Raw genomic sequence first — 18,838 nt, forward strand, 5'->3', positions numbered from 1 at the left:
ATGCAGTGATGAGTGATAATACTGCATGTTACGCTTGCAGCAGGGTGCCACAGTTGCCAAAAGATGATCCTGTTGATTTGTAGGTACTATGCAGTGTCAGCTGGTTTTAGCCTAATTAGATTAGGCCTTTGAACCCATTGTCTCTTTACTTTTAAATCATGCTGTTGAGGTCTTGAATAATAAAACTTAAAAGTAAAATCTGTACTACAGAAACACAAAATTCAGGATGCTGAGTGGAACTTCAGGGAAATTAGGCAAAGTAATAAATTCTGTATTTAATCTTTTATCACAGTGTTGGCATGAGACCACTTCATTTTACTACCTGAACAGTAAATAAGAATAAGTTAGTGTTTGAAATATTAAAACAACTGATATCCGGTGGTAGCTGATATGATCCTCCTTTTAACGGTTGTTGATCCCATCCACGTAATAGCAATCATATTTTGTATGTCTGGAATTTAAATACTATCAGCTGTTTCAGATTAAAAGTAATCATTGGTTTGCAATTCAGTTATCTAGCAGGTGCATCTATCCAGCATTTAAGATGTTTGTAGTTTTGCTGAAACTGTAATGGACGCATGAAAATCTTGATAGTAAGTTCATATACTTTGGGCCATATTGGAACTTTGACTTCAATGGTACTATGCTCACAAGTGAACCCCTGGGGAATTAGCTTGTGTCACTCAGTTCTTGATGATAATAGTTCATATCTTGGGACCTTGCAGGAAGATCTGCAAAGGCTTTAACAGTTCCAAAAATAGGATTAAAGATTTTCTTCTTATATTGGTGCTCTACCCTGATAACCTGCTACTTATTCAACTAGTCCCTCAATTGATATGCCTCAAAACACCACCCACATTGCTAAGAACGGCCATACAGGATCAGAGCAAAGGTCACCTAGCCCAGTGTCCTGTCTCCCAACTGTGGCCAATGCCAGGTGCCCCAGAGGGAGTGAACAGAACAGGGAATCAAATGATCCATCCCCTGTTGCCTGTTTCCAGCTTCTGACAGAGGCGAGGGACACCATTCCTACCCATCCTGGCTAATAGCCATTGATGGACTTAACCTCCATTAATTTATCTAGTTCTTTCTTGAACCCTGGTCTTTAACTGTTTATGCACAGATTCTTTTTACTGTGTTGGGAGTTTAATAAATCTGTTTACAAAAATAGATCTTATGGGGTTTGTCTTGTTGCAAATTTGGGGCTTCGTTAATGGCTCTTGGGGTTTTTTTTCCCTCTTGTTTACACTAGGGATGCAAGCGAGTAGTGGACTACCCGGTAAGCCTAGGCTTATTGGGTAGTCGAGTCACTACTTGACTAGTTGCTTCTTCACCCCGCCCCCTTGCTGCCTCTTATCAGAAGCAGCAAGGCTGGGGAGCAGGAGCCAGTGCTGGAGAGAGTCAGCTTAAAAGCCAGTTCACCCCCCAGCGTCATCTCTGCGGGGTGGGGGGGGGGGGGAGCAGAGGTGGCTGGCTCACGTCTGGTCCCAGACACTGCACTTCTGCTTTTTAAATGTAGTAGGAGCTGCCAGGCTTACTACATTTAAAAGGCAGGGCCACAGCAGGGTTGGCACTCAGCGTTGGGAGCTAATCCCGCTGTGGCTCTGCAGTTTGCGGCTCTGCTGGTTTCCCCCCTTATTAGCTAATGGAGTAGTAGATGTAAATTCCATCCACTACTCAATTAGCTGATTAAATGCAGTTTAACATCCTTGGCTTATGCTTTGCCTGAAATTGGTTGAAATTCCTTTTTTTAATTACGCAAGGCTTGTTCACTCACATTCCACAGTAATGTGCTAGGGTTTCCAGGCAGCGTATTAAATTCTTGAGTGGTGTGGTCAGGCCCGCCAACAAGGGTGGAGGCTGTCAGCACCCCTCGGTGTGGGCAGTGTTCCCTGTCAGCTGATTGCCTGCGTGGCCACCCAGGAGGTTGGTTAGCCTGCCCACAGCCAGCAGCATGTCTCCTGGTGGTGCGCATCTCTGTGCGCAAAGGGCTGGCCTTAGGCCAATTCCCCCAATTCCCTGGCATGGGGCCCTGCGCCCAGAGAAGCAATGCATGTGCTGTGCGCTGGGAGCACTATGCTTGTGCAGCCCCCCCCAGTGCACAATGCATGTGTTGACGTCCTGGGCGCATGCGCCGTGCGCCCGGGGGGAGGGGCACGGCGCATGCGTAGGCCTCCGGGCACACAGTGAACGCGTTGTGACGTCTGGGCTGCATGTGCCATGCCGCCCGGGGCCCTGCGCATGTGCGGCCCTGCATTCAGTAGAGCTGGCCCTGTGTGCACATAAAGTTTATTCTGCACATGGATAGAAAATATTAGTGGGAATGTTGCGTGTGGGTGGATTAATGTGACCATTTTAATGGATCTATAAATGTAGTCTGAGGATTGGACACTTGGCTAGTTTTACCCTGAACATTAACTAGTGCTTAGAGCAGGGAGTCAGGAATTCTAGGGCCAGTTCTGTACTACAGGAGGTGGTTGGCTTAAGGTATGCAATTCCAGCTACATAAATAACATAGTTGAGTTGATGTACTTTAAGCTAAATTTTACCATTCCCATGGCAGGAGGTCGGGAGAAATGCAGCATTTGACTCCCCTTACTCATGACAGTGAGGAGTACTGATGTTGCCAAGGGTGCCCTCAGAGTCCTTACCTCATCAATGTCAGTCTTCCCACAAGTCTAGATGTGGTCTACCTTCCGTTTCTGACACTTCCACTGATTTGTAAGTCCAGGAGTAGAAACATTAGATACTAGCAATATTAGTGTATAGTTGTATAAATGATTAAGTGATAAGCCTGGGCTTATTGGTTATCCAAACGACTACACGCATTCCCTCCCCCTTGCTTCCTCAGTATGAGAGGCAGCAAGGGGGGAGGCAGGAGCCAGTGCCCATGGGGAGTTGGTTAAGCTGGCTCCCCCCAAACACTGGATCCCACAGAGCCGCCTGCCCCTACCCCTGCTCTGCTGCCTGTCTCAGAGGCTGCAGCACAGGCCGGGGGAGGCAGGATGCTGGAACAGCCCCTATCCACAGGGAGCTCAGGCCCCCTGTGGACAGAGGTTGCTTCCACCCCACTCCGCTGCCTCTGTATCAGAGGCAGCAGAGCAGGGTGGCAGGGGGCTCTCTGGGAGTGGGGCCAGGAGCACATTGGCTGCTAGCCCCGCACCTGGGGACCATCGAATAATTGTGTAACTGCTAAGATTTTGTGTGGTTACATGATGATTACATTAAACGATATCTAATGGATCCCTTTTGGACACCTCTAACAGCTGATGTTAAAGTAGAAGGACAAAAAGAGGGATATCAGGTTCTTTTAAGAGATTAGCACTTCTTTAAAAGCAAGTCTAGTCCTTTTTGCTCCTCTTCCCTTAAGCTCTTCCTCAGGGGTATTGTGTGAGAACTATGCTTAAAGTTCCAGTCTTTGGCGGCTGGATTCCATTTGGGATTGCCTGGCTCCTTGAGAACTCTCTCAAGCACTATGACCCTATGGGTTCTAGATCTCATTTGTGAAACTCCTCTGTCTTGTACATTTCAGCTAGCCTCTGCTTGGGAAAGAGAGAGGCTGCAGCAGACATACCAGAGTTGACTGCAGATTCAGGGAATCTTATTCAGCTGGTTCACATTCAGGAAGCTTTCTTTGCAATCCTGAGAGAGTATATAAATGTAGGTTCTCCAGGATCTTCTACCTCAAGCTTCTTCTGGTTTGTTAAAATTTCATATTCACCAATGGAATGGGGATGCACGTCCAAGTAAAATTGGGCACATGTGCGCCGAGGAGCAGTGTTCTTTTTTTTCTTGCTAGGATATTTTATTTTAGGAGTTAGACAGTAACTAGCGATGATCATTCTTATTCAGATCACAGTGCTAAGTTTCTGCATACTATGTCATTATTTACAGAAGAAGTGTAATCCTCTATTTGGGGTACTTATTACTACTAAATAAGGAATTAAAATGCACGTGTCTGAGTTGCATATTTTGCCTGGAACTGACCCTTCTGATCAACAAAAGTTTTTTTTTTCCTCTTGATAATACTCTCCTTTGGGAATAGCATTAATTGGATATGTGAATTAATTGAAGACTAAACTTCATTAGTCTGCCATTGTGATTGCATTTATATTTTCTGTCCTAAGTCCTTAATGAAAACATCTGTTAGTCACTCAAAATAGAACTGTGCATTCTGAGGATCAATTTTATTGGCGTAAAACAGTGGATTATCCAAATTAAATTTAAACAGAAGACACCTTGACATACATTTATTTTCTTCTCCGTCACTTTTATTTTAAAGATGCAACAATTCAACAAAATTTTAAATTTGTGTTAACTGTGACTATAAGTCTGTATTCTTGTTTGCGCAGCAGGTAGTGGTCTGCAGCATCCTGCATAAATCCAAAGATTGTCTCCTTTTTTTTAGCATCACCAGTCTTTTTTTTGTTTTGTTCTTACATCGTTGCCTCCTGTGGAAGTCTCCCGTTTATTCTTTGGTTTTGGATAGGAAGTATTTTTGGCTTTTTTTCAGAAGTGGTGTTGGGATCAGTCCTAAGTGGTATTTGTTTGAACTCTCATCTGTCTGCAAACCTGGGATTTTCAAATGACTAGTACAGTGAATTGCCATATTCGTTATTTACTATCAGGTAGAATTTCTCCTATTTTTGGGCAGCTTATGTTTATAGTGTTCATAGAATTAGCTTGTGTAAAACAGGCCAATGGTAAAGTTGCCCTGTTTTGCCTAAGAGCTTTTTGCTTGTACTAAATAGATTCAGTATTGGTTTTGTAGGAAAAATTTACCAACTGACTCATCTTCCTTCTCCCAGCCAGGTCTGTTTAGCTCTCTGGATGGATGCTACGCCTTTGTGATTCATAAGTTTGCTAGACACTAGAAATCATGGCCTTAAAATAAACACTAGATTTATGCCTTATTACCGCAATCTGTAACCCGTTAGCCTCCCTCTTCGTCCTATGACTACAGGGGTGTTGCAAGGCCATTTCACTAATCCATGTGTGAAGAGAAAGAGTTGAACTCTGGAAGAGGCTCTCTAAGGTAACAACATTTATCAGCTCATTTCACAAAGGGAGGGGGTATGAGGAGGGAAAGAGAAGGAAAATATATTGTCAATTAGAGTATGCATGGTAAATGAGGCTGATATAGTGGATTCTAAGTACTCTAAGTACCCAGTGCTTGGCTTTTTATGTCATTAGGGTGTGGAATGTAGCAGGCCATCCAGTTAATTGCAGGTGTCAAACTTGTAAATAAAATCAAGTTCTGCAGCTTCTCTCTCCAACTGGTTTTTGAAATTGCCTTGTAATAATATTGTCACCTTTAGATCCATTAGCGAGTACCCAGGCAAGTTAGCATGTTCCCCAGCAGGTTTCTGTGTCTTCAAGGGGTAGCTGAGTTAGTCTGTACAGGATAAACTTAAAAAACAGTCTCGTAGCACTTGATGTTTTGTTCGTCTTTCATCACCTATTAAACAGTCTTGTTCATCTTTCAAGTGCTACATAATTCTTCCTTTTATTAAAACATGTAGATGGTATCATGAGCTTTTGTGGGCATGGCCCACTTCAGAACTTTCTGTGTTACCATTTGGAATATCTGATTTGTGTCCATTAATCGTTTGTTGTAGACTGTTCAGATTGGCCAATGCATATGGCAGAGGGGCGTTGTTGGCACTTGATGGCATAGAATCAGTGTTTCTCAATCTTTTTTATAAAGTACCCCTGTTTAAAAAAAAAAAAATAGAATACCCTCAATACCTACAGTTTTCAGACACAACATTTTTTTCTACTATTGCAACACATTTGTTTACACAACTTAATCATAGCCGGGCGGGCAATGACATTTTTGGGTGTAAAAAGTACAAAAATAATAAAGCGCTGTAAAACTTAAAACAACTGAAATTTAGAGAACTGAATTTGATGTACCCCCCAAACTTTTCTCCAGTACCCCAAGGGTACTCATACCACTAGTTGAGAAACACTGGTGTAGATTACATTAGTGGATGTGCAGTTATGAGCCTGCGATGCAGTAGCTGACATGCTAATGTCCTGTGATGTCGCTTGTATAGACGTGTGGACAGAGTTGGCACTGGAGGTGATTACGGGGGTGGATTGCTGGATGAGTATAATCGTGTGCTGCGTGGTTACTGGAAAGAATTTGTTTGAGGTTGCTGTCAGATAACCTCCTAATCTCAACTGCTAAATGAAGAATCTGAAGGTAAAATAGGAAAAAATCCCTGTGTGAGAAAGCAGTAAGCTGCATCCTCATGTATTACCAAGAGCTGTAACAACCAAAAAGAAATGTTTTCCCACGCTTCTTAAATCCTAGGCAACCAAACCTCCGTAACACAGGGTATGGCTACACTTGCCATTTAAAGCACAAAGAGTCCTTTTTTTGCGCAAAAACCACAGGAGCATCTATATCCGCTAATGAGTTTTGCAGAGAAACGCAGAGTGTCTACACTACCTAGCTTTAGGGACAAGGCTCTGCTAAAAGTTGGCACCTGTGAATACTCCCCCTCTCCCAACGAGCGCTCCTGCTGCATTCAGACGCGCACTTGCCATTGCAAAACATTGTTGGTCATGGGGGTAAGGGAGAAGAAAGGGGGTTAAGCACTTGTGAACAACAAAAGCTGACTGAGCAAGTCTGTGGAGACAGCCTCAGAAACGTCACTGCAAACAGAAGACCACCTCCACGAGAGGCACAGTTCTTACTGGTGATACCTTTGTGGTGATGTGCAAGTGAAAACACATTCTTCCTCTTCACACAGCTTAACCTCTGGAGGGTGTTGCACATGACCTAGGTGACCACTCTGGCCAGTAGCACCATTGCTTTGATACTGGGTAAACAGACATCCGCCTCTCCCTCCATAAAACCCTGGAAAGCATACTCGTTTGAAAGCGCACAAACCAGTGCTTTTCTTTTACAAGTTTCTTAGCAGTGACATGGACAGCACAAAAGCTCTGCAAGTGTAGTTGTAGCCTACAACTTGCGTTTCTTTGCTTTGAGCTTCTTTAACACTTGTAAGACATTAAAGAGCAGACAACAGTTTGTGCAATAGCAAGTTACATTAATTGTCCAGTTCTCAAACGCTTCATTTGCTGCAAGAGTCACTTCTCTAATTCACTGACTGATGAGCGGATTACAGGAGCACAGACACCGGCAGCCTCCATGAAAGCAGCAACACCACTGAATGATGAGCAATAGAATCCAGAGGAGAAGACAGCAAGCAGGCGCGTTAAGATACTATTCCAACTTGACCCATGATGATTTCATCTTATCAGATGACAGAACTCTTGAAGAAACCGCAGGATCAGATCAGAAGCTGACAATGACTGCCTTTGCCAACTGATGCATGTCAGTACTCTTCAAATGGTCCACAGGGTGGATATGTAGCATATAAAAGGAAATATCGACTCTACAACACTGGATAAACACCTTAGATTTAAAGCAGCTTTCCATAATTCTACCTGTTCAGGAAGAGATATTTTAGTTTTTATTTCTTAATGGGTTAATAAGGTAATTTCAGCTTTTTTAAATCACAAACTCATAGACTCATAGACTTTAAGGTCAGAAGGGACCATTATGATCATCTAGTCTGACCCCCTGCACAGTGCAGGCCACAGAATCTCACCCACCCCTCCTAGAATAATCCTCTCGCCTATATCAAAGATATTGAAGCATTCAAATACTTTGAAGGACCCAACATCATGGCCAAGGGAACAGGGAGACTTTTATTTGTGCCAGTAAATGTTGATGATCATTCGTGTCTTTTGCATCTGTTTAATATTATATTTTTCCAGTTTCTCATGGAGTTCAGGCAGAAATAGTTGATGCATCACCACTCTGGGAACTGGTATGGTTTGGGATTTTTTTGGTTTCCCTTTCCTCTAATCTGTTTAGATTCAGATTGTCCTGGTTCCCTTCCTTCTGGATGCTGATCACAGGTATGTTGCATTAAATCTCTAGTGCAGTAATAGAACGCAAATATTTTATTTGTAATATTGTATTCATTGGTGCCCCGTATAGTATTTTTGATGCACTATACTCCCAGATATATGAAAATGATTTTTTTTCTGATGAGAATAGTGGGGGGGGGGGGGGGGAATCTCCAAAGTCAGAACTTGAAAAAGGGAATTTTAGTCCTCCAAGGATTTTTCAGAATTGGGCAAAATTTTACCCATGCTCCTTGAACTTTTCCCCTCGTTCCAGTGTGACTAGGTGTATAAGTTTTAAGCCTCGAAATTCAGAACTGCTTGCATGGGCAGACATTGACACATTTGCTGGTGCTGCCATTCACTGGTCTTATAAATTCAAAGTGAAGTGGGAAGTTTTTTGAGGCAGTTAAACTTTGGACACATTATACTGTTCCGCCATCACTGAGGGAATTCAAGCCTACAGGAGATGCTTTACTTTTCCCACATAATGTGGGAAGATACATGCTTAAAAGTTAGTTGAGTGTAACAGAGTATTAAATTTAGCCTTGTTCCCAAATCCAGATAACCTAGGCATTGAGGGCCAAATTTCCACAGGGCATTGTTGCGCTGTTAATTTCAGTGAGGTAATGCTGGCTAAGAATTTGACCCATAGATTTGGAAAGGAAAGGGAAAAAACCTTCAAGGTCAGCATCCTCACTTGAAAGACAGGAAACAGAGGCACAGAGGTGGACTTGGCCAAGGACAAATGAGGGAATCTGTAAAAACCAAAATTAGGACTCAGGAGGTGCTGATTTCTGCCCTGTGACTGGTCCTAAATATTCATTATAGACATTTTGTGGTGCTTTTTGCTGTAATATCCGAGCAGCTCAGATGAATTAATCAGCAGAATGACCCTGAGAGATAGGGAAGGATTTATCTCTACTTTGCAAAAAACCAGAGAGACAAATGAAGTCAAATGGCAACAATAAATCCTTAGCACTAGGTAATTTATGTTAAAACTAGGTAAACATTCTTTCATTGTTAAGTTTAGAAGTGAAAGAGGGAGTCCAATACCTGTGTTTCTTAATGAAGTGTGTTCCTCTTTTCTCGTGCCAAATGGCCCACAGCCTGTTATGTGGTTATGGCAGACAGCGGGGTTGGCAGAGGAATAGCTAAATCAGAGATCATATGCTAGTTATGGGGGGAAATTATCCTTAACCAGCTTTCATGTGTAAAGAGTGGTGTGTCCAGACATTCAAGCAGTGCTAACGGCCTTTGATTGACTGTTTTTGTTTTCTTCTTGTGCCGACGTTTAATCACTGTGATTAAAATGTTTAGCTGCCAGGGGGATACACAGTTTCAATTAGTAAACAAGCACATCCAAACAGATGGGGTGGGGACCATTAGTGTCTCCAGTTAGTTGGGGCCCATTGGAGTTTTACAGGAGGTGAGACTAAGGAGTTGAATGAGACGTGCAAGTTGCATGGGATGCTGTTACAACAAGTCAGAAGGATCCATTTGGACTAAAGATGAGTTCTCATGCAAGTAGGGAGTTGATTAGAGCAAGAAACAACTGTGATGCTGGTACTTGGCCTTGTCTATGCTAATCCCTGCCGTTGAGCTGCTTCAGTTACACAAATAGCATAGCTGAAATCGGCATGCTCACCGTGGTGTATTGTGCGCAGTAAGGTTGGTGGGGGCTGCTCTCCTGTGGATGTCAGCTATTCTTCTGATCCTGGTGGAGCACTATTGGCGATGGGAGAGCGCTCGGAGATCGATTTATCAAGTCTCAGCAGATGCGATAAATTGCCAGACGGTTGATCGACCATTGCAGTGTTGATCCCTGGCGTAATGGAGAGAGGCCCTAAGGGACCAGCAGTTGGAAAAGCTATAGTTGTGAACACATCAAGTGTGAACTCGGAACGCCATCATATCGTTTTTATAGTCACTCACTTGACCGGAGTTCTGATTTCTCCTGCAACTGCAGCAGTTACCATGGGTCTTACACATGAGCAAAGAACTAAAACTTAAAGCAAGATAGAGGTTCAAATTAGGCCACTTTAACAGTTCTTAGTTCTTCCTCATTTTTTCTGTGGTTTGTTTTTATTGCAGCAAAAGCCTTTTTCCTGGTAGGAACAAAACATGATTTGGGGGTGGAAATGATTTGCCATATGCCTGTGGATCAGGAGCAGGCTTTCCAGTTTCCTGTCTGAGCACCAGGCTTGTTAAATCTTCCATAACAGGAGTTTCAGGAGCCTTGCTGTCACACTGATGTTTTTCTTGCTTATGTCCAGTTCTTCAAAAACTTAGGTGACGTGCTCCGGGTGCCCAGCGCTGGTTGCTGCTGCCACTGCATGACGAGCTTTACGAGGTTGCTTATTCAGTGACTACAGTAACTTCTGCGCATGCTATGACCGCGAGGCACCCACGTGCTCCTGGTTGTGTGGCACTCTGGTGTGGCAGCCTGGAAATTATGGCAGCTTTGCATACATAACTAGCGTATTAAATATGAAACAAGGGATTCTGTTAACCCGTAGCTCCTTGGTTGACATGAGACTGAATCTTTATTTTACGATGTCCCCTCACTTTCTGTTTTCGACATGCCAAAGATGTTTGCATCAACCACCCAGAATTGCATCATAGGAGTGGGTAGAGAGAAGCTAGAAGATTGGCTTCCTGGGAGCAGACAATGAAGGCTGTGACACTGGCGAAGGAATACGACATAATTTGGGGAAAGCACATTAGCTAGGTACGAGGATCACCAGCTAACAAGGTTAAAAACAAAAGTCAGACCAAAGCGCCATCCAGTCCAGCGTCCTGTCTTCCAACAGTGGCCAATGCCAGATGCCCCTGAAGGAGTAAACAGAACAGGCAATCCATGGAGTGATCCCTCCCGTCACCCATTCCCAAAGTCAGGCAAAGAAAGGCTAAGGGTTACGCTCCTGCTCCATCCTGGCTAATAGCCATTTCAGGTGTCACCATCAGTTCAGAAGTGAGAAGGAAATGAATTGGGCAGTTCACATCCTGTCCAGATCATGCAGGAGATCTTGGCCTCATTGAAGTCAGCAGGTGTTTCCAGTAGTGCTAGAATTGTACCTACTAGTTTGAGCCGTATTCCATCTCGAAGACCTCATGTATCGGTATACACAGACTTCATGTTTGAGGCTTTCTTCACAGCTGTAAGTGTTGAAAACATAAGCCCTAAGTTTTACCCCTCTTCCCCCCCCCCCCACCCTCCCTCCTCCTGGGCTGCTGTATCCCTGCTTTGCTATAAGGCTCTATTGCCACTCCACCCTCTCCCCTGGTGCCTGCCCTTGCTTTGCCTCTTTCTGCCCCCTTTCCTAAGGCCCTGCCCTTGCTCTCCCTCCCCAACACCTCTGCTCGCTGCTGCCTGCCCTCCCCAGGCCTCTTCCCCAGCCCTAAAAGAGTTGTTCAGTTGCACCTGCAATCAGCTGTTGGGTGATGGCGTTGGTTAACTGCTAGCGGGGCCCGCAGCTGCAGCTGGTGGGGCTGGCGCACTGACAGAGTCCGCACCTATGGCTGAAAAACATGTTTGGTGTAAATAACTTCACTTCTAGAGTTGGATTCTGAGGCTGTCAAATAGGTGACCAGGACAGTCAGCTGCATAGAATGGACGCCTTTTAAAAAGATCGTGCTGCAGAGTTCCGAATCAACAGTTGCCCAGCCAGAAAGTACATGCGTAATGAACTGAAAGGGGGTGAGCTCCTGATCCTGGTCTGATCCCTGGGCAAGGCTGCAGCTCCTGTGAAATCATGTCTTTTTTCTCCATACTTTCATCTGTTTTCTACTTCCAACATGTGTAAAGCTCAATGGTATGATCCCCCCTCCCCTCCCTCCCAGCATCACACAATGTCCAGCCTTGTCTTCATTGTTCTAGTATCTCTCTCAGCATGGCTACTAGTGCAGGTTGTCACACAAAGAATTAGGGTCACTCCTTTGCTTCCTCTTTCTTTTTGCTCTCCTTGCTTGTTTTTCATCTCCCCTCGGTCCTTTCAGGACAAGTATTCCTGTGCATGTGTCTAGCCTAGATAGAGCTAATTAAAATTGATGCTGAATTTTCCTGAGGGTAGACCTTGGCAATTCCATGCTCCACTGCCACATCTTAGTGTGGCTTATCCAGCACTCCTGAAAGCAGGGGGAAAGGCACTGTTCAGACACATCAGTGTGTAGCAAAATATGTACAAATCCCTAACTATAGTGACCATTGTTCCAAAGAAATCACCAGTATTTTCTTTTGAGCATGTTGGGTTTTTTCAGAAACAACTGTATTATTATTATTATTATTGCCATAAAAATGCTGACCTATTTTATGTAACTCTTCAAACGTGATGTATTCATTTTGCAGGACTGAATAGCATTGCTCTGGCCAATTGTTCCACACAAGCAGTTTCCTGCATTCTCTGATATTGCTTCATAAAGATGTTTCCATGATGCTTGAGTCCGTGTGAATCCCAGTAAGGGCTAACTTCCCAAGAAGGCAGCTATTAATGCCAGACTTGGCAGGTTTTGTTTAGTAGACATTAGATAAGACTCCAGATAATTTAAATCCAGAAAATAGTAAGCACCTGAGCTGGTGGAGGTATTCCTGGCTGGCACGTTTCTGTAGACCCATGTTCTGTGAATTGATTTGCCCATCGATTAGGATAAAGCAGTGCTTGGGGGAGAGGGGGCGCACGTAGGCAGGGTGTTGGAGAGAACAGGGCTGGCAGATTGAGTATTCTGGCACTCACAGCTGGCAGAGACTAGAGCGAAAGCATCTGCTGTCAGCCATGGGTAGGGTCATCAGGATAGCCATGTGTTCCCTTGGCACAGTTGTAAAGCCACAGTCTTGCATACCTTGCGGCCAGAACACAAAATGCTTATTGCCAGCTGAGTGAGATTTTTGGATAGAATTTCTTATTGTAATTGGATTAGCTCGCATTCTTCTTTTCATATGTACATTTTTCATGGAGAATGCGGGCAAGAAAAAGTGGGAAAGTTGTTGCACTCTGGAAATTCAGCCTTGGAACCTTCTCTGGAATTTCAGCATCTATTCCTGAAGGTACAGTTTTGATCAATGGGAAGAAAATGGTCTCATCTGTTGACATTTTGTGAAATGAAGTTCAGAATGTCACGTGTCTTATACTTGTCATTAAAAACTACAGTGTGCCATGGTTTTTCCACTAGTATGGAGATAGAAATGTGGTTAGTCCTTGTCAATTGTATTTTAAGTTGCAGAGGTCATGGAAAGAGTGTTAGGATACAAATCTACTTGCCATTTCTTTTTATTAACCCTTATAGTGCTTAGACGGAACTTGCTTGGCATTTCTATAAAATATTAATAACTTTGTTTCAAGGAAAGAAAAACCAAGTCATACGTGAAAGCCTAACATGGTGGCATAAAGTTTGAAGCAGTTGTTCATGAGGGGTTAGGGTGCTTGGTGGTTAGGGTAATTTTTCAGGAGGGGTTGACAGTGCCTTGAAGGATAGGGTCAAAATGAGCTGGACAAACTAGAGAAATAGTCTGAGGTAAATAGGATGAAATTTAATAAGGCCAAATGTGAAGTATTTCACATATGAAGTAAAAATCAGTTTCTCTCTCTCACAGAATGGGAAGCGATTGTCTAGGAAGGAGCACTGCAGAAAGCAATTTAGAGGTCCTAGTGGATGACATGTTAAACATGAGTCAACAGTGTGACACTGTTGCAAAAAAAGCAAACCTGGTTCTTTCTGGGTGGTATTAACAGGAGTATTGTGAGCAAGACACGAGAAGTCATTCTTCCGCTCTACTCTGCGCTGGTTAGACCTCAGTTGGAGTATTGTGTCCAGTTCTGGGCACCACATTTCAAGAAAGATGTGGAATCTGGAGAAGGTCCAGAGAAGACGAACAAAAATAAAGAAAGGTCTAGAAAACATGAGCTATGAGGGAAGGCTGAAGGAATTGGGCTTCTTTAGTTTAGAAAAGGGAAGACTGAAAGGGGACGTAAGAGAGTTCAAGTATCTAAAAGGGTGTTACAAGAAGGAGGGAGGAAAAATTGTTCTCCTTGGCCTCTGAGGATAGAACAAGAAGCAATGGGCTTAAACTGCAGCAAGGGAGGTTTAGGTTGGACATTAGGAGAAACTTCCTAATTGTCAGGGTGGTTAAACACTGGAATAAATTGCCCAGGGTGGTTGTGGAATCTCTCACTGGAGATATTTAAGAGCAGTGTTGGGAATGGGTGAACCGTGCTATGTACACTCCCGTGCTCTCAGCGCTGTGGAGGATTCTCCAGCTGATTTCTCCAGTGGCCTGTAGAACCAAGGTAGAATAAAGACTGATCCACTGGGACTCCCATTCTCTACTGGATAAAGTAGTGGAGAGAAGATCTGAGCCTCAGACTGGGGAGATCTCTGTTCCCAGACTAACAGGGAGGGGTAGGTTTAGAACCACCAGTGGCAATCAGGGCTAATACTCCCGGCTGGCAGTCAGGCCAGCCAAGGCCAGTTAGGACATCTGAGAGGACAGAGGAGGCGCTGCTGGGAGTAGGAGGAAAGAAGGCAAGTGACCACTAGGAGGACGAACCAGAGAAGCAAGGTGCTGAGGACGGTGAGGAGAAGGAGCTCAGGAGTCTTGGAGCTGTGTTACAGCATGTATTGGGGACTCACAGACAGTGACTATTACAAGGTGCCCCCCCAACACCCGCCTCCCCATTTCCGCTTGGGGAAAAGGACTGCTGAGTTTATTCTGTTTCACCATCCGCCGGCTGAGGATGAATAGACCTCAACAAACTAAAATCCCGGGCATGGTGCCTAAAATTGTGGTCTGCTGTCAGGCTCTGAGGCAAGCAAATCTGCCAGGAAGCAATAGGACTCACAGATTTATTTTTTTTCGTGGCAGCTTTGTCACAATGTGTGCAGACGGTTAATTTGAACATCCTTTTTTGCTGCGAACTTTTTTCCAGCTGTTAAACACTACTAAAGTTTAAGAAGCCTGGGTGGATCCCTGTGTTAGCTGGGGGTGTGTGTGTATCCCTGTCCACTGACATTCTTAGTGGTTACATGTTTACAAGCAGGGGAACAGGTGGGAGCTGGTGCTCACAGGAAGTAGGGATGTTAAATATCAGTTAATTGAATAGTCGAGTAACCTAATTCTTATCAGTCGACTATTCTATAGTCCCCAGTAGTGGGGCCAGCAGCCACTGTATGAGGCAGCAGTGTGGGCTGCCAGGCAGAAGCTGGTCCGCCAGGGGAACCAGTTTAAAAACCAGCTCCCTCGTGGACCGGCTGCCTGTGACCAGTGCTGCTGCCTCTGATAGAGGCAGCAGCGCAGGGTTGCAGCAGCTCCTGTCTAGGCTGGGTCTGAGCTCCCGGACCCAACACGAGCTGGAACTGAGCCGGGCTACCTGCCCACCTGGCTCCTAAATGCAGAGCCGCAGCGGAGGTAGGTCCCAAACCCAGCATGAGCCGGGCTGCTGGCCAGCCTGCTAAAAAATTAACCGCAGGGGTGGGAGAGGGAAATGTGTGTAATCTATAGCATTAACCTGTATGCATTTGCTTCTTGGTTAATTGGTTAGTTGACTACACTATTACGTCCCTAGTGGGAAGGGGGCTTAAAAGCCGGCGCTCTGCAATCACTGTCTCCCGCCACTCCCCCTCCTCTACTTCTGTGGGAGGCAGCAGGATGCACAGGCAGCTCTGCAGGAGCTGGCATGCGTGGGTGCCAGCTTAATTGCCGGCTCCCCGCACGCATCGATCCCGCCTCTTTCTTCCCCTGCGTCTGATAGAGGCTGTGTGTGTGTGTGGGGGGGGGGGGGGGGGGCATGTAACCATGCTGGTGAACCAGTGAGCCCAGGCTTATCGGTTAACCATGTACCCATTAACATCCCCAGTGTTGCCACTGGTCAGACTCCTGAAGGGAAGAGCTGCAGGGGCCAGAACTCAGTTTGCCCTGCTGGGCGAGAACTGTTAATGCTTAGTGTGTGTGAATTGCAGACTGTCAACCCAGAAAGGCTTTCAGTCTAACACCTATGGGGGAGTGCAGAGAGATGGGAAGGAGACAAAGAAGCAGCTAGCCCTGTAACCATGACTGTGTTGACTTAATCTTTGTCACAGGAGAAATATAATCCTGAACTCTGATCTTGGCTGGTGAGTAAGCAGGAAACTGATTTTTTTTCCCTTGTTTTGTACATTTCAGACTTGCTGCTCCACTGGTTCAATAATTGGGAATTTTAAATTGATTTTTTTTTAAATTTGTAATAAAGATTTCATCACCCCATTTCAAATAGAAAGACTTTGAGATTACAGTTTGGACCTCTGAAAACTGGGACTCTCTGGTCTGGCAACATCCGTGGTCCAGCAGGACCAGAGACGTTCCTGGACTAGGGAGTCCGGGCTGGGAGCCTAGTGGCAGGAGGGCTGGATGCTGGCAGCAATGGGGCCGGGACCTGGGTATGAGTCTCAGTAGCAGGGCGGGAGGTGCAGAAGCCTGTCAGAGCTGGGAATGTGGCAGCCAAGGATGTGGGGACTGCAGCAGCACAGCTGTCTGGCAAGAGAGGTAAGTCGTAGCAGCCCGGCTCAGGCCAGCAGCAGAGAAGGGCAGTGGGCTGGGAGACTGGTAGCAGGGGTCCTCCACAGGTCCAGCAAATTCCCTTGTTCAGCACCGTTCACGTCCTGAGGATGCTGGACCAGAGAGGTCCAACCTGTGCTCTGTATGAGACTAACTTAAGTTCTCAGAGAGGGGGCAGGATGGGCTGTTTTAAAACCAAACTCTAACCGTTACAAGTGATGGTGTCAATTATTTCAAAAATCTGTTAAGTGAGGTAATGAAAAGGAGACTCAATTGCGGAGGCATGTGTAATTTACACGGCATTAAGTCCTGGCCAGAGCTGCATTGGGAGTCTGTAGATTGCATTCTTATTGTGGCTTCCCTTGATTTGCTACGGAGACACACACAGCCTTATTACTATTCAGGTCAACTAGCTGGGGTACAATAATATGCCACCTTCTGCTCCCTGACAATGATCATTTCCATCCAGATTAGGACAATGTCTGCCTTCAGAAACCTAATTATTGGGGCTATTGATTTTTAGTTATTTAGCGGATATACAGTGAAAAACAGTAGTACAGCTTGTATGGCTCCTGTTCCTTGCAAGGTTTGAGAACTTGACCTCATCCCGAGAAGACAGTAGGTTGTTACTGTCCATTGTAGTAGTCCATTGTTCCTTTTAAATGAACCTGCTGCAGAGAGTTTCTCTCAGTTTTCTGAATTTGTGTTGTCTGTCTTGGAAGAACAGAATAGCAGGGTTAGGGCACGTTGGATCTAGTGTTGCTAGACCAGTCATGTTTTATCTGTCAAAATATAGTTCATTTAGGCCTTGTCTACAGTAATTCTTGCACATTGGTTGGGGTTCACCTGTACTGGACCAATGAGAACCATGCAAGTACCCAGAAAGAGGAAGGATGCCTTTACAAACAAGCCGCCTAGATTCCCTTTAGAGCAGTATTACCACTATTACTAGATAAATGGCAAGACTGAGAGTTTCTGAAAATGCAGCCTTCAATGATATAGACCTGATGAAGAGGGTTTCAGTAGAAGTGATCGGTAGTGTTGACCATTGAATTCTGATTTTCAGGGTTTTATGTGCTTAGATGACAACAAACTAACTCGTCTTAGTTCTTTGCTTTCAGAATATTGCTCTTTTCCCGAACTTTTCAACAGTAAGAGTGGCTGCAGTGGAGAGGTAGATTTGAAGTTTTCTCTGTTCCAATGACATTCTAAGGGAAAGTAAATCCCGTGTTACTTCAAGCCTCTAAAGATTCAAGAGTAGAAAAACCAGAAAAAAGAAATCACTAATCTAGGTGATTACTCCAAGCTCCTAGCCACATCGGCCAAGCCTCTTGTTTCCTGTAAAGGTTTCCAAACCGAATTAGTCTGGTGTCTGTTTTGAAGTGATGCAGGCACAGTTCACACGGGAACCAAAGTCTGTTTACTAACACATGCACTCCAAAACCCACTGCCATGAACTTCATCGGCTCTTCCCTGGATGTCGCCTTCTGTAAGGGAGAAGTGTTGCTTTAAATCATTTCAGAACAAGCTGCCCCAGGGTGGAAGAACAAACACTAGGCAACAAGCTGAGCAGTAGTGACTAGCTAGGGAACTTTGGAAGAGAACAGGGAACAGTACCAAGGAGAAACACTTGAAAGTTGCACTCATTCTGATTCTTCATAAATTGCTTGCTTATTTTGTTGCACCATAAACAAATGATGTTTAGCAGGACTTTTTGGTTATAATTGCCTTAAATTACTGCTACACTCAGAGATGGGGGACTTGGATATACAGGAAGGCTTTTTAATGTAATTGATGTATTTTCCTGTCACATTAATATGTCACTTACATGAGTAAATGCAAATACTAAAACTATGCTTGATCTCTGATCTTATTTAGCATCGGGGTGGTTTTATTGTAATGATCTGTTGCTCTTAAATGGTGAATAGCCATAGCGAAGACTTTAATCAGATGGGGGAGCGGATAGTTAAAGGATTCAAACCTCCTCTGACCCAGAAATAGCCCTCTCCATTGGTCTTTTTTTTACATCTCACCCTACCAGATGTCACAACATGCAGCAATATTATGGCAGAGACCAACCTGTTATATTAAAATAGACCAGCGGTCCATCCAGGTGGGTCCTGTCTCTTTGGCAGTGGCCAAAATTCTTCAGAAGTTGCAGAGGTAAGTCGTCCATAAAGCCACTCTTATCTCCTCAACAACCATGATGCTTATAAAAAATGTAGAAAGTGATAACAGCTACCGAGAAAACACTGGGGATTGCTGTGGCTTCATTACTTATATTTTAAAAACAAGCTAACAACCCCTTTTCACTGATTTAGAACCAGCAAGTCATGCACGGAACAGGGCAGTGCAACTATATATTTGTATTACTCCTACTCTACC

The 18,838-nt window shown here is 44.5% G+C and overlaps 1 protein-coding gene and 1 long non-coding RNA gene across 7 annotated transcripts in view; both read left to right on the forward strand.

Moving 5' to 3' along the window:
* The window catches only part of XKR6 (XK related 6), a 266,006-nt gene that overhangs the window by 19,825 nt on the left and 227,343 nt on the right, over window positions 1-18,838 (forward strand). The gene's annotated exons all lie outside the window — the stretch shown is intronic.
* LOC102455392 (uncharacterized) overlaps window positions 1-18,838 on the forward strand; it is a 54,543-nt gene that overhangs the window by 14,772 nt on the left and 20,933 nt on the right. The window contains exons 1-2 of one of the 6 annotated variants that reach the window (XR_003089654.2): window positions 5,060-16,441; window positions 18,495-18,616. The exons of 1 other annotated variant lie outside the window; for it this stretch is intronic. This is a non-coding gene — a long non-coding RNA (uncharacterized LOC102455392). 4 more of the 6 variants (XR_003089657.2, XR_003089651.2, XR_003089649.2 and 1 more) reach the window with 4 other exon arrangements.

This window comes from Pelodiscus sinensis, chromosome 3 (genome assembly GCF_049634645.1).
Source record: "Pelodiscus sinensis isolate JC-2024 chromosome 3, ASM4963464v1, whole genome shotgun sequence".
Lineage (NCBI taxonomy): Eukaryota > Metazoa > Chordata > Testudines > Trionychidae > Pelodiscus > Pelodiscus sinensis.